Source organism: Polypterus senegalus, chromosome 5 (assembly GCF_016835505.1).
Source record: "Polypterus senegalus isolate Bchr_013 chromosome 5, ASM1683550v1, whole genome shotgun sequence".
In the NCBI taxonomy this organism is placed as follows: Eukaryota; Metazoa; Chordata; class Cladistia; order Polypteriformes; family Polypteridae; genus Polypterus; species Polypterus senegalus.
This window is the reverse complement of record NC_053158.1, coordinates 128322124-128343617: the sequence shown is the minus strand read 5'-3', so window position 1 is coordinate 128343617 and position 21494 is coordinate 128322124. Positions and strand designations below refer to the sequence as shown.

Genomic DNA, 21494 nt, shown 5'->3' with positions numbered 1-21494 from the left:
TAATGAAAATGGACAGAGAGCATTCTGAAACTGAAGCTGTAGCAGACGATAAAGTTGAACACGATGACACCGAAGAACTTTTGCAGAACGTTGTCTGGAGATACTTTGGTTTTAAAAGGTCAGATGTGGACCAAACAACTATTTACTGTAAATGCTGTTGAACCAAAGTGGTCGCCGGAGGTGGGAACACAAGCTGCATCAGCTTAGCCGCAAACATACTTTGGAGTACCATAATTGTATGGAACTAAGATTGGCACCCTCCACGTCCTCAGGTATAACTGAAAAAGCTAGAGGACACTCGAGTCAGACGTCACTTCTTTACACATTTGCTAGAGGTATTGCCTATGACAAAAAAAGCAAGCGGTGGAGCAAGATAATCAACAGCATTACAATTCATATATCTAACGTGTCAGTGGACAGAGATTGTTAACATTAACAGAAAGTATTGTTGGTTTACAGAAAATATTTACTATTTATTCCTTTTCTAAGACATGTTCAGTGCAATACAACATTTGACAAGCACCTCTGGATATTTTACTAAGTCTAAATGCCTCTTTGGATGGTTGAAAATATGTTGTCAAAATTATAGTTTAAGTTGTTTGCAAAATTTGTTCAATAAAAAGGTTCTATATCTTGACTGCAACCATCATGCAATGTGATTCTTTCTCTTCATTAGTGCCACCCCATTGAAAACTATCACTTTATGGGGCCATGCAAGCCTGTATTAATACATGTGTAAAATGTTTTTTGTACAATGTACAATTGTCACGACAGTAGAATAGGTTATTCTTAGCCAGTCTACTGCAGTAATTTCAGTGGAAAATGTGGTCAACATACCGTTGAATACCGTGAAACTAGTATAATTTTGAAAAATATCGTGATATACAATTTTGGTCATACCGCCCAGCACTACTGGCAAGCATGGACAGCCTGCTTCAAATCATCCCATAGATTTTCGATGATATTCAAGTCAGGGGACCGTGACAGCCATTCCAGAACATTGTGCTTCTCTTATCTGAAAGAACCGTGTTGGCTAGAAACTTCTGTCATCCTTGCCTGAAACGTATTTGTCATAGAAATATTTAGTACATCTAGCACGTGTTCTGAGAGTTGAGCAAAGTTGACAACATTGGTGTACCCTTTAGCAAATTTGGCTTCTTCTAGAGAAGTGTTGATGAAATAGCAAATGAGAGCATGGACACTAATAAGGGGTTTATTGTTTAGTGGCTAGAAGAGACAGAAAAGTTGTTGCTTTGCCTCAGTTATGTATTTTTTTTCTGGATCAGCTGCTTTGTGACTGTGGAAAGGAAGCTGATATGTGACTCTCTAAAGAAAACAACATAATAATAAAAAATTTAGTCTGATTCATTTGCACAACAAGGTAGCAGAAATTTTGTTCATGCAGGCATCTTAGCTGAAATGTAGCCATGGAAATTCCTGATGTAGTATTTTCTACAGTAAGCCCAACATTATTTCTTGTACTATAACTGTAAAATGTTATACAAGTGTATAGCAAATTATGTACATTAATGATTTACCTTTTAATATATATGACATTTAGTTAGACATATTTTTAAATTTTGTCTTGCTTGCAAGTAAAGTTGTCTTTACCACCAGTTTTTAATTGCACAAGTTTTGTATGTCATTCTTTGAAAGTGATGAAGCTCTAATGCCATATTTATACTTCACTACTGCTACCCAAGCGGCATACTGTTTATACTTGGCGCACGTACTTTACATAAATCTGGAGGATTCCACCTGGTGGCAGTGCGAGATATCATCACAGTTAGAAAACATTTGGCTTTGCTGTGTTGTAAATTGCCTGAAACATCCATTAAATTCAGGACACCTTGCCACGATATCTCTGAAAAGGATGGATGTTTAATGATTACATTCTTCAATCCAGGGATACGCCCGTTCCAGCAAGAATCGGGCGCACAGCAGAAATGAACCCTGGGCAGAGCATCGGCTCATTGCAAGGTGAATACAAGCATGCACATACACTAATGTCATTTTAGCATCACCAAATTCCCAAACCTGCATGTCCTTGGAAGGAAACCAGAGCACACTGTGGAAACGCACCAGGAAAACATGCAAGCTCTGGACAGGGAACATCAGGTATTTGATTCCCCACTGTGTGGCAGCAAGTGCTACCACTGTACCTCTGTGCCACCCCCACATATGTAATTATTAACAGTTTTCATTATTTAAACAATTTATCTATAAAATATAATGTACATACTTTAACGCATTTCATCATGGAAGTGATATCAAGTATAAGTGTAAGTATTCTAAATGGGCATAGTGCTGGAATATCATAAATTTAAAATGTTCTGTGTGGCAATTGCTGCTGCTGTCAGCACAGGAGGAAGCCCCAGAAGCATGTAGAGTAACAACTGGGTCAGTTTTAAGATGATGTTTATGAGGGTCTACTCTAATGACAAACTACAAGGTTAAAGTGGGAATTTTGAGATTAAAACCGAAATTTCTACTTTAATCACAAAATAGACCGTTTCTCTCTGTCTCTAATTTTTTTTCTCTGTGGCTCATATACATGTCCATACATTCTGGTGCTATTGTGAAAGTGTTACAAAAAAAAAAAAAGATGGTATGTGGAACCTTGAAAATGTATTGTGTCATTATGTTGGGGAATTTGCGACACTTGAAAAGAAAAGCACCATGAGCATATTTGGATGTCAGCATTTTTCTTCACCCCATCAAACCATTCATCAAAAATTGAAGCACAAACTTTGATCCTGAAGGATCTGCAAAGTTGCTTGCTGTCACATGAGGATAGTAAACAGACTGACGTCACATTCCAACGCATTGCTGTTCTGCAACGCGTGTATGTGTCACATTAATTTCTGAGGACATCTTCAGAGGATGCGTCAAATGAACACTGAGAATGCATGGCAGCCATGATGCGTGTGTGTACACGTTTTAAATATGAAGTATAAATTGGACCTAAAGAGAAGAAAGTCACAATAGCAAAATAATTAGGAGCAGACTATGCATCTCATATTGCTCAAAATTGAGTTTGTTCCTTAAATATTAAAATATCAGTGATTTTAATTGGCATAAAAATGTCAAGTCACTGATCTGTTATTTAAAATTATTTAGATCAGACATTTTGTAGAGTATTACAGTATAATTTTATTTCTCAATTTTATTAAACCAGTATAAACATTGTTTAGTGTATACTGTAGTATGCTTAACTAATTTAGGGAAATATTACATGGTAACTATATGTTCTTTCTTCTGAGTGAATTTACTGTTATGTGTTAGTACCAGATACACAATTAATCATCACATATTCTAATCCAGTACTGTAACACCATCATGGCAGCATAAGAATCTTTTTATGTTTACCCAGTTACCTGTATAATTTCCAGTTTTTATTATTGAGGAAAAATAGGCACACAGTTTCTATGAGTTTTTTTTTGGTAACTCTGTTTTATCTATGCCCTACTGCTGAATCTTACTATCTTCATGTTGCCTCCTTCACCCTCAGTGAAGGGTATGTGAATAACGGGGCAAAAAAAAAAAAAATTATTTTGCACTATTTGTGCTAACTAAGTCTGTGCTTGTTGACGGGGGAGAGTCTGTCTCACACCACTAATGCCACTGCTATGTGTGATGTTAGTTTGGCACAACTTGGACTCCGGGCATTTGAAGTTGTACCTAAGCAAATCAGTGTTGGAGGAATCTGAGACACAGACCCATGTAGAAGTGCAAAAAACTTTTCACTTTTGCAAAAAAAAAAAAGAAAAAAAGAAAAATTCAAAATGTAAGTCGAAGCAGTCTCCTCCACAAATATGTTCAGCCCTTATGACACTTTCCAGCAAATAACAAACACAAACCAAAGCTACAAATTACTAAAAGAAATCCTTTCTTCTTCCTTCTAATTCCAGAAGATTAATAAAAAGAAAAAGGAAATAGAACAACTATATACATAGGGAAAAGTGCACACAGTTTACCAAAAAGGGCTATCCCCACAATTTTGCTCCCCCAGGATTTTGCGGCCTAGTTATCCAATCCCCCTGGTCTTGTATGGCTGGTGGATTTCAGCAGTCAGTCTTGCTCATTGTTTCTATCAACCCCTCTAATTAGGGTTTACTGCTGTGATGCCAATCAAGCACCATCCTGCCTTTCCTGGAACACTCCTTATACTGAGTTCCTTCACTCGGACATGCACGCTCATCCACCTGCAGACCGACAAATTGTCTTTCACTTTCTTATGGAAGCACACACTTCATAATGTTATCTAGGACTTCAGATCCTCTTATGGCTTTCTTATCTGCTTCCTTTCTTCTCTTTTCACGTCCATCTTACATAGACTGTCACCCTTCTTTAACCCACGGCGCACTTCTGCATGGCCCCAAAGCTGTTGTCTCATGGGGTGTTGCTGCAGCACCCCATTTTCTGCCTGCAAAGTAAACAATCTTTACAATGAAAAGTTGGCTATAAATAGTTATCTATGATTTTTCATCTTATTTCTGTGGCACAACCTGTCACAATTTGTTATATTTGGGACTTGAGCTTAGTATTCTGAAGTTGTGAGGTGGACAAACTAAACACACTGGGTAAATACATAGTTAAATATTTATTGACTCTTTAATCAGATTTTTAAGCTTCATTTTGTTGAGTTAAATATAATTTGTACAAATACAATCATCCTTTTATTAACCTCTATTTGCTTTCATATATGGGGTTGTATGAGAGTCTAAGCCTGGTTCCTGCTGTGGAACTGATGTAGCCAGATTGGCCGCAGTCACCTTATGCTAATGTAAGTAAGGCTCAGGTAAAAAGGTGGATCAGTGTTTTTATGTTAGATATTTTTCTGCATTAAGTTTATTTTAAAAGTTACTTATTAATGTTTCTTTGAGTTACATTATTCCAGGCTGTCTTTGCTTTCAGCTTTCTAATTTAATGAAATATAATGAATGCATTTTCACACATGGTTCATGTCTTCTTCCATTGCTGTAGAATAATGGTACTAAAGATGGATGGACTTAATTTAATTACAATTGGATTCTTTCTGGACAAATAAATGCCATTTTGGAATGAAGTGTGATGTAAACTAAAATCAAAAAATGCTGATTTATTCTGTCGCAATTTTAACGCTATCAGTGTGGGCAGTGTACTTTAAAGTTAGTGCTTTAGACATTAAGGGTCATTGGTCCAGTCCCTGGTTGTGCTCACATTGTGCAAAGGTGGTGTAAGGATTTGGGCAGAATCTTGCTAACTGCAAAGTACCTTGGGATCAAGTTCAGTGTAGAAAAGACACCATAACAAATAAATAATGCGTACTTTTTTGTTTTTGAGAGGACTATGAAATATATATTGGGGTCATCACTATTGAATATTAATTTCATAAGTTTGCTAGTCTTTAGAAGTTGTTTTAATGTACTTGTGATCTAATAATGAACTGTATTTAGGGGATAGAATTTGTTTTGTTAGTTCATTGCTTTAGCCTTTTGCTGAAGAAACACTTTTCTTTCTTGAGCCATAATACCTAGTTATGTTGTTGTTATTAAGCAACTGCAAGTTTTGAAATTGCATGCAATACTTATATGCTACAGTGCAAGTAGTGGCAGGTTTATTCTGTCTTTTTTTCATATTTTAAAAAGCAGTATATTTGTTACAAGGTAGCCCTAATATATTTAGCTAGAAGACCTTTAGTTTCCTATATTCTGTACTCCTAGTGGATTACATATGGTCTTATATTGAGGTTTGTGTGTTACCTTAAATAAAAAATCAAATTCTGTCTCACTCAAAAATTAACTTCTTAGTTGTTCTTTATGCTTTAACTTAATACGTGCTAAAAAGGGAATGATCATATCTGTATATGAAGGTTTTGGATGCAAAGAACCTGACCCTAGTTTCATAGTGTGAAAGTTTCATCATAGTTTGAAGCTGGATTTGGTTTAATGTGTAAGGAAGTGTCTGCCCATCATTTTGGATGTGCTGACGTGGAATACTATGGTTGTGTGGTGTTGCATGTTCTACTAATTTAGATTTTTTTATTTTTTTTATTTATAATTCTGACCTTTTTGTTTAGTTAGCCAGTTCAAAGAGAGCTTAATTTTGGTGCTTTGTTGTGATTATCTCAGGCTTTGAAAATCCTTCACTAAGTCAAGGGGTTTGGCAATTGCATTAAAAAAGGACAAATATTCTGGGGGTGATTATATTTACGGGTGTGCAGAAATATTTAAACCAGTCTTCATGTGTTGAAAAATAAAGTATATAAAAATTAAACTCTTTAACACAAGGAACATTAAAAATAAAATACAGAAACTTGAAGAAAGAACATAAGATTGCTAAATTTAAATATTTTATAGCCATTAATGGGATTAATAAAGTTTATCTAATCTAATAATATATTCATCTCCATCTTTCAGGATAGATAGACAAGGTAGGAGAGGAGGAGGAAGCCTGGCGCTATATATCAAACTATATTCTGGCTCAAAAGATCAACAGAGAAGAAGGGAAGATATCTGAATTGCTGTGGGTTAAGTTGGTAAGGAATAAGGAATAGGCCACAGATTTAGTCATTGTAGTTTGATACAGGTCATGAAAATGTAATATTTCCAACAGTAGCAAACTGTTTATATAGGGCTTAATATGAAGGAAAATTAATTAGCATTGATTTCAGGTTTTTGAAAGTTTACTCTGCCTATTTCCTTTGAAGGGCTGAAAAAGAAACTGGAAAGATGTTCATGATAAATGACTGTCTCTCTTTACGATGTGCTGTTGTTAAATTGGCCCTAGTGTGTGAGCATGTGTGCACACCCTCAAATGGCCAGGGTCTCTGTTCAGGAATTGTTTGTGCCTTGTGTTATAATAAGTTTGTTATAATTGTGTCACTGTATCTGTTTTAGATCTTTTTATATGTATTTTTCATTCTTTTTCTGTGTAACATGCCATAAAGAGCTGAGCCAGATTTAGCATAGAGTGTCAGCATTCAGAATTGCTGGGCCAAGCAAAGCATAAAGACAGACAGGGACAGCTGGAAGGCTGTATTGTAAACCCTAAAAAGGTCTAACTGTTATTTGAACCTACTGTTTGATGTTCAGCACGAAATTGTCTGCCTTGTTTGGAAATGTAATGGGAGTTTGGTCATGTAGAAAACAATATAAAAGAAACTGGAGCTTTGCCAACTTTGAGAAACTGTGTGTGCGAAAGATATTGTCCCAAAATCCACCTCCGTTGTGACAAAAAAGAGCAGTTTCTACACGATCGGGTCCCCCAAGAAATCCTTGGTGAAATGAAACTGGCCTGTTTCTCCTGTCTGTACAGCAACGTAAGCCGCATTAAACAAGCTAAGTATATTCGGTCTTTTCTGTGACTTTGTCGCCGCCTATCACTGAAAAGAGAGATATCGCCATTATTATTTATAATTATTTAAATAAAAGTTTATTAAAACGCCGCAATATAAAAGAACATATTTCCAAGGAGCTAACACTCCCATCGAAAACACCTTGTGTCCGGTGCTTGCTGGGATAGGCTGCTGCTTCCCTGCTACCATACTCTGGATAAGTGTGTTTAGAAGGTAAATGGATTGTGGTTTTTCAACAGTCATCACCATGTAATTAAGCTTAGAAGAAACCTGAAAAATAAATAAACACTATAGTAGAGATCTTATTTATGAAAAACTAAGGGGCTCTGCCACCTGCTCGCTTTGCTCGCCCACCCCCGTGTTGGGTTTACCAGATATACAATACAATACAATTTATTTTTTGTATAGATCAAAATTGCACAAGAAGTGCTGCAATGGGCTTTAACAGGCCCTGCCTCCTGACAGCCCCCCCAGCCTTGGCCCTCTAAGAAGACCAGAAAACTCCCAATAAAAACCCTAGTAGGGAAAAAATCAAAGAAACCTTGGGAAAGGCAGTTCAAAGAGAGACCCCTTTCCAGGTAGGTTGGGCGTGCAGTGGGTGTCAAAAAGAAGGGGGTCTATACAATACAGTACAATACAAAGAACAGAATAAATCCTCAATACAGTATAAAAATAAAAAATTCTAGAAGTACAGAGTAGAATTTCACATTAGATGATATCAGATAGTATGATCTGGATTTGTTTTAAGTCCTGGAGACCTCATTCATCAAGCTGCCTCCCCCATTCCACATCTGAAATGGTGCTAATCCGATGAAAGGACCCCTCTTTCCCACGATTCCTGCAATCCTCCATCAGAGATTTTTTTCTTGGGAATTGTTACATATGCATTATTTTCACTTTTACTTTAAAAACTTTTGTAAAAACAATACTTGTCCTTTATTTCCGGCCCCGTGTGTGGTCACTTCTTATTCTTGCCAGACATATAATGCTGCTTGTAATTTGAAGGGGGATTGGCTGAATGCACGCTAAGGATATACTTTTGTATCATTCTCTGTCTTTTTGCTGCCTGCCTGTTCTGATTGTCGCATGTTGTTGTTTTAAGAGCTGGAAGCACATGATGCTTCTCTGCCAAAAGCAATCCAACAACTGCTAGGTTAGATGTCTGTGGACTTGTTTTAAATGATGGCTCACTGCCTGGTCTCGCGTGACTTTGTAAAAACAAAACTTGTCCTTTATTTCCGGCTTCGGCTGTGGTTAAATTCTTTCTTGCAGGATGTACAGTATAACGCTGCTCATGTTAGGTTGGGGGCGCTGCTGTCGTGCTGCCCTTCGATCTTTTTAAAGCCTGTACAGCCGCTGTCCTTTTTGCTACTTTGTGGTGTCTCTGCTGCTAGCGTTGTGCTCGCTTCTCCGTGATCATAAATGTACACCTGACCGAATTGTGTGTTTTTTGAAATTTAAACTTGTCATTGCTTTAACTGTTGCGGGTCCACAGATTCTCATAGCGTATGTTCCATTATTGTGTAAATCTACATTTTGTGCATTGAATGATGCGAATGCGAAAATACTTTGTTTTCTGCTTTTTTCCTTTTATTTCTGACCTTGCTTTGTCCTACTATTTTTTTCAATTACACCTGGTTCTGACGATTAATTTCCTTATTTTTGCGCTAATGTGATCTTTTTTTTTTGTTTTTTTGTTGATATTTCATTTTTAACATATTGTCCTTTATACGCTTTATATGCACTGAGGCACCTGCATCTGTGTGTGCTGCTTCCCTTTACACTACTGATTTTTTTTTTTTATATCCATTCTCTTTTGTCTCGCGGTTCCTTTTTTTTTTTTGTCTTTCGTGATCTTAACGTGAAGATCACGTATCGTCTACTAGTCATTCATTCCACAGGATTTTTTTTTTTTAATAATAGAAAGATGTAATCCCTAGTAAGAAACAAAAACCTTTATACTATAATACAGAGTAGGAAAAGTCCAGTGTTTCTTATATAATAAAAGCAGAATCCAGGATGTTTATTATAATTTATTAGCCAAAAAAATAGAGATTCTTAAAAGAAATAAAATATATTTAAGAAAGAAATCGCCTAGATGTATGAATTTTTATTAAGACACTGAAAGACTTCATCACACTAAAAATAACTGACAAGTAGAGTAAAATCATACAGTTATCAAAACATTCAGAAATTTGACATTCAAGCCAAGACAAACATGAAAAATGGATGTTCTATACAAATACTAATGTAATGTAGCGCAGTACTTAGTAGTTAACAAATGAGGGGACCATGTTGAAAATGTTTTGTAATTGCTACATGGTATGAACGAAATGTGTGTAAATAACCCTTAAATTAAAGTCTACTTTAGACTAAAGTGCACTTTAGCCGTGTTGACATGCGATGGATGAGCAAAGCACTGTACCAGTGCATGCTCCCCAACATAACTAACCTGACCTGTCCTCTTTTATCAAATTTGAATTGTTGTAGTAATATATATTTATTTATATACCAGTAATGGCGCAGAGCATGATGGTATGCAGTGAATTTACTTGACTTGAGCATTCAGTTTTCATCTTCTTTCTCTGTACATTTAGCATTCGTTTGCTCGGAGTTGATGTACTTTCTGTTTCCTGAGCTGCTTTTCTTTTCTCTGCTGTAGCGGCCTGCTTCTTTTCTTAAATTGGCATCTTTTCAAGTTAAAACTGATTAAGTCAGTATTTGTGCAATTACTAAGTAAGTTTTCTTGAATTTTTCACTTAAGCTGGCACCTAAGTGAACAATTTGCCTCACAAATGATTTAAGATATAAAGAGGTAGGGTAAGTGACGGCGAAGGTGGTAGGGATGAAAACGGCACCTGTACGCATGCGCTATACGGCCAACCTTTTGGCCGCTGCGGAGAGTTGATTCTAAAATAAAATAAAATAAAAAGAGGAGTAACCTTGGAGGTCAATCATCACCCCGAAAGTGGATAGTAGACGTCACGTAGTAGTATATGTGAACAAAATTTCAGGTCAATAGGTCAAACAGGTTGCAAGCTACAGGTGATTTAAAATCCTGGACGGACAATATATACATACATACATACATACAGTGGAACCTTGGGTCACGACCGTAATTCGTTTTCTAAAACTCTGGTCGTGACCCGAAGTAATTTCCCCCATAGGATTGTATGTAAATACAACTAATTCGTTCCAGACTGTACTAACTGTATGTTAATTATACCATAGAATGCACAGTGTAATAATAAACTAAATGTAAAAACATTGAATAACACTGAGACAAACACCCAGACTCCCTGCTCTCTCTCTCTCTCTCTCTCTCTCTCTCTCTCTCTCTCTCTCTTGTGCTCGCTCTGTCTCTCTCTCTCTCTCTCCCTCTTGTGATCGCTCTCTGTCTCCTGCAACCTCCCGTTCTCTTCTTTTTCCCTTTAGTCAACTCGTGCTTCTATTTATGAAGAGGATGTGGTAGTCGTGGCAATCAGCTACTCCTGGGAACAATTACGGATGCGGACGGCTTCTCACCTGTGCACTTAGGTGAGAAACGCCCACATCACGAACTCCTCAGGAACCGCTTTGGCCACACACCACCATGCCCTATCGCTATGCCGTGAATGCGGCGATTATTTATTAAAACTGGCCTTTTTTACAGGAGCTGTGGACCCGCTATACCACAAGAGGAAGCTGGGTTGAGAGGAGGTTACAGTTTTGAGGGAGAGTGACCTCTGAGTGATGCACCGAGAACAATGTACAGTACAGGGAGAGACTGAACATGTGCGGAAGTTATTGGCGCGTATGAACTGGTAGGGAAACGAAATAGAGCACAAAGAGTTCACAGGGAGAGACTGAACACATGCGGAAATCATCGGCGCATACAAACCAGAAGGGGAACTGGCTTGTTTGTCACCCAAATGTGTGGCGTGTTTACGTGTTCAGAAACAGTCGTGAACCGAGGTTCCACTGTGTGTGACATATATATATTTATTTATTTATTTTAGCAGAATACCCGGAGGGAAGTAGTGTGTTAAAGAAGTTATGAAAAAGAAAAGGAAAAATCTTAAAAATAACGTAACATGATGTTTTGTCATTGATATGAGTGTTGTTCTTGTATCTCTATCTATATATATATGGGGGACCCAACGCCGCCTCACACGGTGACCGAGCTGCAGGCTATGGACGTATATATGTACGTTAGTAGGATTCAGTTAGCGCTGGGAACCTGTGTACCTAATTTCTTGAAGATGGGCCCTTAAGTAACAAGGACTGTTGAAAAGTTCAATATGGCGGCCGACAGTGGCGTCATACCACCGAAATAAGTATGTACATTGGTTTCGGTTAGCACAGGGAAGCCACGTATCAAATTTCGTGAAGATGGGGCCATTAATAAGAAAGTTCAATATGGCGGACGTTGTTGATCGTTATGACCGTTACGCCGTAGAATTTCGAAATGAAACCTACTTAACTTTTGTAAGTAAGCTGTAAGGAATGGGCTTGCCAAATTTCAGCCTTCTACCTACACGGGAAGTTGGAGAATTAGTAACATTTGGAAAATTCAATATGGCGGCTGACAGTGGCGTCATACCCCCGAAATAAGTACTTACATCGGTTTTGGTTAACGAAGGGAAGCCACCTACCAAATTTCGTGAAGATGGGGCCATAAATAAGAAAGTTCAACATGGCGGACGTTGTCTCACCGCTCTCAATCGCTATGACCGTTACGTGTAGAATTTTGAAAGGAAACCTGTTTAACTTTTGTAAGTAAGCTGTAAGGAATAAGCCTGCCAAATTTCAGTTTTCTACCTACATGGGAAGTTGGAGAATTAGTGATGAGTCAGTCAGTCAGTCAGTCAGTCAGTGAGGGCTTTGCCTTTTATTATTATAGACACACACACACACACACACACACACACACATATAAACATATATATAGTCTTTGGGGTGCGAGCAACTGTTGCTGGGGGTGCCAGAATCCATGAAGGAAGAAAAATGAAAAACATTATTTGTACAAAATCTTTATTTATCCATTCCTAAATAATTAAATGGGCAGGCTATTTCAGATCAGTGCAATACGCTGCTTGTTAAAACGGATGACTCCCGCTCTTACGCGGTAAGTCTGCGTGGATATTATGAACTATCGTTTCTGTTAAAGTTCTATTTAAATTTTAAATAGAAGGAATTTTTATTTAGTCGACAGAATATTATTCCGGAATAAATCAACTCAAACCTTAAATAACTTATAATATTTTGCTCTCCATAAAAATATACCCTGTCTAAATTATACAAATTCAAATATGAACATGGTGCATAACAAAACCTGGAAATATAAATTAAATGTGTTCTTTTCAGCAATATCAAATCATTCAGTTGTCTTTGCTCATATGTCATTTTATCAGAGCTGTAAGCTTGGCATCTTTTTTTTGGCAACAAGTTCGTTTATGTTTGGTGTGAGGTTCTGTGTTTTGGAGATTCTCAGGATGGACTGCAGGTGCTCATCAGTGAGGTGACTCCTGTGTGCCGTTTTGTTAGTCTTCATCACTGAGAAGAGCTTCTCACACAGATATGTGCTACCAAACATGCATAAGGTTCGAGCCGCATGTAGATGGAGCTGGAGCATTTTTGCGGGAATGTAGTGAATAAACACTGCAGGGCCTGCACAATCGTACTTTGCCTTCAGTGTGCCATTACACTGCAGCTCAATCACCTCCATCTGAATCTGCACAGGTGCAGTTTCCACATCGACAGCAAATGGGTTGTGAAACAACTCAAAATTCTTTTTTTGTTCTTCGAGGTCACCAAAGCGCCATGCGAACTCAGTGCACAGTGTGCTCAGTTTATCAGCAAAGTGCGTATTTGGGAACATCGTTGTGCCGACTCAGTTCAACATTACTTGGTAACAGGGAAAGTGGGGCAAGTTGCACTGGTGCATTTGTGTCTCCCATAAAAGTAGCTTCGCTTGAAATCACTTTGTGATTTTGCACGGGTAAAAATGTCTGCTGAAGTGTCAGATTCTTCTTTACCTCTTCTGCTTTCTGTATCTTGTGCATTGCTTTCAGGTTATCTTGATGTTTTGTCTCATAGTGCCGTTGTGCATTGCTTTCAGGTTATCTTGATGTTTTGTCTCATAGTGCCGTTTTAGATTAAATTCTGTAATTACAGCCACATTAGCTCCACAAATGAGACACACGGGTTTACCGGCATTGTCAGTAAACATATACTCAGCCTCCCATCGGTTTTTAAAGGCTCTATGTTCAGAATCACCTTTTCTCTTCGGCATTGTGTGGGCTAGCTTCGCAATAACTTGCAGCATCATAAGCTAGACTTGATTAACACGGTAAGTGTTCGGCAAGGCAGCTGAAGCGCTGCATTATGAGATCTGTAGTTTATTGTGTTACCAGCGCTTCATATCCCCGGGCCATTAATAACAATAATATATAAAATGATCTCGTGGTCAGGATATAATTACACGCCGGGCCGGATGTGGCCTGCGGGCCTTGAGTTTGACACATAAGGACAAAATAGAACTTGAAAAGATATATTTTTTCAAATGTGATTGCGCAATTCAGATCGAGTTGCTGCGCACTACAGTACATCAAGCCCACGTGCTATAGTGGTTTTGCCTGCGTGCCTCAATAAGTCATCCTCTCCTCGCTCTTACTTTTTTTCCGTTCATCTAATAAATACACTGAGTATGACTTTGCCAAAACAATCATTGATCGTGAATAAAGTATCCATTATTCATAAAGCTTCAATTGGTGATCTGTCTTTCTGCGTTAACCGCATGTTTTTTCATACGTCTCAAACCAAGGGGATGCGAGGCTAAAATGTATCGGGAAGCACGCATACATACTCAGTGCATCCCCTCTCGGGACTCAAACCTCGGAAGCCGGCGCTGGGGCAACGCCTCTACTATTGCGCCACGGCGTGTAGTTTGTCTATTTGAGCGTAGCAGTGTAATTCAGTTTTTGTTCAGCACTTTTTGGAACTGTTGCTTTTTGTCTGCGCACTGCGTCAGTTCACGTGAGCCGATGAATATGGTTTTATATGTCACTCGCTCGCTTCTAATTGTTTCGCTGTCTTCTTAATTATATAATGTATGTTTTCATCAGCGGTTTTTGGAGCTCTTCCTGGTTTTCTACGTACTGCATGATTACGAGAGAGGCGTGATGATGTCACACGTAAACTCCGCCCCACGACTTTCGAGCTCAACTCCGTTACAGTAAATGGAGAAAAATAGCTTCTAGTTATGACCATTACGCGTAGAATTTTGAGATGAAACCTGCCCAACTTTTTTAAGTAACGTGTAAGGAATGAGCCTACCAAATTTCAGCCTGATATAATATCTATACTAATAAAAGGCAAAGCACTCACTCACTGACTCATCACTAATTCTCCAACTTCCCGTGTGGGTGGAAGGCTGAAATTTGGCAGGTTCATTCCTTACAGCTTTTACAAAGGTTGGGCAGGTTTTATATCGAAATTCCCACGATAATGGTCATAACTGAAGCTGTTTTCTCCATTTACTGTAATGGAGATGAGCTTGAACGCCGTATGGAGTTTCGTGACATCATCACGCCTCCCATGTAATCACGCAGTACATAGAAACCAGGAAGACCTCCAAAAGCGCTGAAGAAAACATGCATTATATAATTGAGAAGGCAGCTAAACAATAAGAAGCGGCGAAAGTGACATATACAACCATGTTCATGAGTTCTGCTACTGAAACAAAGCACGATGTAAACCTACACTTTAAATTAAGTTCATAGACAGGCTGCCGCTGGCGTTTGTAATTTAGTGCCTGCATGCATATAAGGCCGTCCGTCAGCGGCAATCCAATAGCAAACTCCCACTAAATATTCACGGGTGAAGGACTGTGTTTATGGAGAGGAAGATGAGATGGTCAGGGTGGTGTTTGATACAAACTCAGCGAAACTGCGAGAGAAAGTTTTAAGTGCCAGGACTAATGTAACATTAAATACAGCCACGGACATAGCACGAGATGGCACCAGCACAGCTGGGAACCTTCGCTGCATGTACACCGAAATGCTCACGGAACTGACGCGAGTGCACAGATAAAAGGCAACAGTTCCAAAGAGCGCTGAACAAAAACCGAATTACACAATTGAAAAGGCAGCAAAAAATATGAAGTGTCTGATAAGCATATTCATAAATCCAGCTACGGTGGAAAAGCACACGGTGGAAAAAGTCAATGTCCCGCTAAAGGAATTATATATAATTATATATAATTTATGACAACAACACTCATCACTCACAACAGTGACAAAACAATTACATTGACAATCATGTTACGTTATTTTCAAAATGTTTCCTTTTCTTTTCATTGCTTCTTTAACACACTACTTCTCCGCTAAGCGCTGGTATTTTGCTATATATATATATATATATATATATATATATATATATATATATATATATATATATACTCACCTAAAGTTATTAGGAACACATGTTCAATTTCTCATCAATGCAATTATCTAATGAACCAATCACATGGCAGTTGCCTCAATGCATTTAGTGGTGTGGTCCTGGTCAAGACAATCTCCTTAACTCCAAACTGAATGTCAGAATGGGAAGAAAGGTGATTTAAGCAATTTTGAGTGTGGCATGGTTGTTGGTGCCAGACGGGCCGGTCTGAGTATTTCACAATCTGCTCAGTTACTGGGATTTTCACACACAACTATTTCTAGGGTTTACAAAGAATGGTGTGAAAATGGAAAAACATCCAGTATGCGGCAGTCCTGTGGGCGAAAATGCCTTGTTGATGCTAGAGGTCAGAGGAGAATGGGCCGACTGATTCAAGCTGATAGAAGAGCAACTTTGACTGAAATAACCACTGCTACAACCGAGGTATGCAGCAAAGCATTTGTGAAGCCACAACACGCACAACCTTGAGGCGGATGGGCTACAACAGCAGAAGACCCCACCGGGTACCACTCATCTCCACTACAAATAAGAAAAAGCGGCTACAATTTGCACGAGCTCACCAAAATTGGACAGTTGAAGACTGAATAATGTTGCCTGGTCTGATGAGTCTCGATTTCTGTTGAGACATTCAAATGGTAGAGTCAGAATTTGGCGTAAACAGAATGAGAACATGGATCCATCATGCCTTGTTACCACTGTGCAGGCTGGTGGTGGTGTAATGGTGTGGGGGATGTTTTCTTGGCACACTTTAGGCCCCTTAGTGCCAATTAGGCATCGTTTTAAATGCCACGGCTACCTGAGCATTGTTTCTGACCATGTCCATCCCTTCATGACCACCATATACCCATCCTCTGATGGCTACTTCCAGCAGGATAATGCACCATGTCACAAAGCTCGAATCATTTCAAATTGGTTTCTTGAACATGACAATGAGTTCACTGTACTAAAATGGCCACCACAGTCACCAGATCTCAACCCAATAGAGCATCTTTGGGATGTGGTGGAACGGAGCTTGTGCCCTGGATGTGCATCCCACAAATCTCCATCAACTGCAAGATGCTATCCTATCAATATGGGCCAACATTTCTAAAGAATGCTTTCAGCACCTTGTTGAATCAATGCCACGTAGAATTAAGGCAGTTCTGAAGGCGAAAGGGGGTCAAACACCGTATTAGTATGGTGTTCCTAATAATCCTTTATATATATATACACATACACAGAATACCCGCGCCTCGCAGCGGAGAAGTAGTGTGTTAAAGAAGTTATGAAAAAGAAAAGGAAACATTTTAAAAATAATGTAACATGATTGTCAAAGTAATTGTTTTGTGTATTTGGCAGCGTCACAAAGTTTTTTTTGTCTAGCTGCATCAGAAAATGTACCACGACATCTGACATGCTTCCTTTTTACTGTTTTCTCACAGCTTGGATTGCTGCTGTCATATATATACACACACACACACACACACACACACACACACACACATACATATATAATATATATATATATATATATATATATATATATATATATATATATATATATATATATATATATATATATATATATATATATATATATATATATATATATATATATATATATATATATATATATATATATATAATATATATATATATATATATATTATATATATATAATATATATATATATAATATATTATATATATATATATGACGACGATGGCGAGTGGTAGCTGCTGCCTCGAGTTAGGAGACCCGGGTTCACTTCCGGTCCTCCCTGTGGAGTTTGCCTGTTCTCCCGTGTCTGCGTGGGTTTCCTCCGGGCGCTCGGTTTCCTCCCACAATCCAAAGACATGCAGGTTAGGTGGATTGGCGATTCTAAATTGGCCCTAGTGTGTGCTTGGTGTGTGGGTGTGTTAGTGTGTGTCCTGCGGTGGGTTGGCACCCTGCCCAGGATTGGTTCCTGCCTTGTGCCCTGTGTTGGCTGGGATTGGCTCCAGCAGACCCCCGTGACCCTGTATTCGGATTCAGCGGGTTAGAAAATGGATGGATGGATGGATATCTATCTATCTCTATCTCTATCTCTATCTCTATACTTGTGTGTATAGCTTTGGTCACTGAGTGCAAGGGAGAAATAATAAAATATAGTCTATAAGTTATTAAACAGTAAAACATTAACGTTTTAAGAAGTACAGGTACATTGAGCACTACTGGAGTGGTTGCGGGTAAACTACATTTTAAAGACTGTGTAACACAACAGGTAAGTAACTAACAGCAGCTAAAACATATATATATGGATCATCTCTCGGTTGTAGATCCCTTTTGAAAGGCGCTACACGACGGCTGTGGAATAGAAATTACATTTTCTATGTGAACGTTCAAATTTGTGCCTCTGGTAATGTGCCTTTCCGGCATTTAAAGAAAATTAGTTTTGTGTCCTCTGCAGTGTTAAGCGAGAAAGGCTTTAGTTTGGGATAAAAGGAAAAAAGGTGTAAAAAGAAAGGAAAGTTGCCGTTTTCTTTTATATAGTATAGAGAGATGTGTTCGCTGACGTTATGATCGCCTTTTGAGGACAGTCACGGTGGGTCTTGTGTAGACTGGTGAGACGTCCTCGCCATTAATCGCTGTGATGGCAGTGTCAGTCCTCCACTGCGTATGCGTGTCTTCATAATCCGGGTGAGAACCTCATAATCGTATACGTGCAAAAGAATGTGTGAATCACCTTAATATTATTTTGCCGTGGTGTAGAAAAGGGGTCCCGTGTTTGCACTTGTCTGGGCTACAGCGCAGGGGGAGGATGAAAAAAATTAAAAGTGCTCACTTTGACTTAAGGCAGAAGTGCAGTCAGCGTCTCAAAGGCCGGCACAGCTATGCACGCGCGCTTCCTGCTCGACTTTTGCAGGGCAGGAGACCACAGTTTTTGCAGACACGTTCATGATATATAGATATATATATAGATATATATCGATATATATATAGATATAGATAGAGATATAGATATATAGAGATATAGATATATAGAGATATAGATATATAGAGATATAGATATAGATAGACTAGCAAAATACCCGCGCTTCGCTGCGGAGAAGTAGTGTGTTTAAAGAAGCAATGAAAAAGAAAAGGAAACATTTTGAAAATAACGTAACATGATTGTCAATGTAATTGTTTTGTCACTGTTGTGAGTGATGAGTGTTGCTGTCATATATATATATAGATAGATAGATAGATAAACATATATATACATATACATACATATCAACATATATACACACACAGCTATTTCGTATCAGTGCAATACGCTGTTTGTTAAAACGGATGACACCCGCTCTTAAGTGCAAGTCTGCGTGGATATTATGAACTATCGTATTTGTTCAAGTTCTATTTAAATTTTAAATAGAAGGAATTTTTATTTAGTCGACAGAAATATCTTTGGTAGGAATGGTAAAACAGACAGGAATATTATTCCTGAATAAATCAACTCAAACCTTATACAACTTATAATATTTTGCTCTCCATAAAAATATATCCTGTCTAAATTATACAAGTTAGAAATAAAGTAAACATTAAAAGAACAAACATTCAAATTTCTTTACTCTTATGTAATTTTATATTTTATAAAAAATAAACTTAGATTTTAAATATCCCAAAAGATTTTGCTCTCCATAAAAATATATCCTGTCAAAATTATACAAATTCAAATATGAACATGCTGCATAACAAAACCAGGAAATATAAATAACATGTGTTCCTTTCAGCAATAACAAATCAAATCATTAAGATGTCTTTGCTCATATGTCATTTTAGAGCTGGACGCCTGGCATCTTTTTTTGGCAACAGGTTCGTTTCTGTTTGGTGTGAGGTTCTGTGTTGTGGAGATTCTCAGGATGGATTGCAGGTGCTCATCAGTGAGGCGACTCCTGTGTGCTGTTTTGTTATTCTTTATCACTGAGAAGAGCTTCTCACACAGATATGTGCTACCAAACATGCACAAGGTTCGAGCATGTAGACGGACTTTTTTTGTTCTTCAAAGTCACCAAAGCGCCGTGCAAACTCAGTGCGCTCAGTTTATCAGCAAAGTGTGTATTTGGGAACACCGTAGTGACGACTTGGTTTAACATTACTTGGTAACAGGGAAAGTGGCGCAAGTGGTTGTGTCTCCCATAAAAGCAGCCTCAATTGAAATCACTTTGTGATTGTGCACGGGTAAAAACGTCCGCTGAAGTGTCAGATTCTTATTTAATTCTTCTGCTTTCTGGATCTTCTGCATTGCATTCAGGTCTTTCAAGTTACCCTGATGTTTTGTTTTATAGTGCCGTCTTAGATTAAATTCTGTAATTACAGCCACATTAGCTCCACAAATGAGACACACGGGTTCAGTAAACATATACTCCGCCTCCCATTGCTTTTTAAAGGCTCTATTTTCAGAATCAACTTTTCTCTTCAGCATCGTGTGAGCTAGCTTCGCAATAACTTGCAACATCATAAGGTAGACTTGATTAACGCGGTAAGTGTTCGGCAAGGCAGCTGAAGCGCTGCATTATGGGATCTGTAGTTTATTGTGTTACCAGCGCTTCATATACCGGGCTTTAATAACAATAATACCGTATATAAAATGATCTCGCGGGCGGATATAATTACACGGGCGGATGTGGCCCATGCCCTTGAGTTTGACACATATGGACTAAATAGAACTTGAAAAGATATATTTTTCAAATGTGATCGCGCAATTCAGATAGAGTTGACGCGCTTTACAGCCTGCATGCCTCAATGAGTCATCCTCCTCGCTCTTACTTTTTTACCGTTCATCTAATGAATACACTGAGTATGGCTTTACCAAAACAATCATTGATGGCGAATAAAGTATCCATTATTTGAGTATGTAGATCGGGTTATATGAGTATGTAGATCGGGTTTTATATATATATATATATATATATATATATATATATATATATATATATATATATATATATATATATATATATATATATATATATATAGAGAGAGAGAATATGTGTGTGTAGCTCAACATCATGTCTGTCCGTCAGCAGCAATCCAATAGACACGCTGCCGCTAAATATTCCCGGGTGAAGGACTGTGCTTATGCAAACGAAGATGAGATGGTCAGGAAAAGACTAGTGTTAGGCACAAACTCCTTGAAAGTGTGAGCGAAACATTTAAGTGCCGGGTCTTAGCTAACATTAAATAAAGCCGTGGACATCACAAGATCGCACGTGATAGCACAAGCACAGCTGAGAACCTTAGATGCATGTACTCTGAGCGGCTCACGTGAACTGACTGTGAGCATGATCACGCAAAAGAACAAGCAAGAGCTCCAAAGAGCTCTGAACAAAAAACGCATTACACAATTGAGAAGGCAGCAAAAGAATATGAAGTGAGTGACGTATACAAGCGCATTCTTAAGTGCAGCAAGTGGGGAAAGAAAGCACACCGTGGAAAAATTTAATGTCCAGCTAAAGGCTAAGACAGTGTAAAAAGTGTGGTAAATTGAACCAATTTGCTATAGTTTGCAGGACTGGGAAAGGTAAACCCGTGCATGCAGTGTGTGATGTCTCAGATAAAGAGGAAAACAAGCAGTTTATTGATTCAGTAAGAGAGGAACAACCCTATGAAGCTGAACAAGCCTTTGAGGACATATCAATAGGAAAGCACAATGTAAAGCTTAAGTTTAAATTAAGTTCATAGACACGCTGCTGCTGGCATTTGTCAT

The 21494-nt window shown here is 38.3% G+C and overlaps 1 protein-coding gene across 5 annotated transcripts in view; it reads left to right on the top strand.

Moving 5' to 3' along the window:
* The window catches only part of relch (RAB11 binding and LisH domain, coiled-coil and HEAT repeat containing), a 316927-nt gene that overhangs the window by 18984 nt on the left and 276449 nt on the right, over nucleotides 1-21494 (top strand). The window lies entirely within an intron of this gene.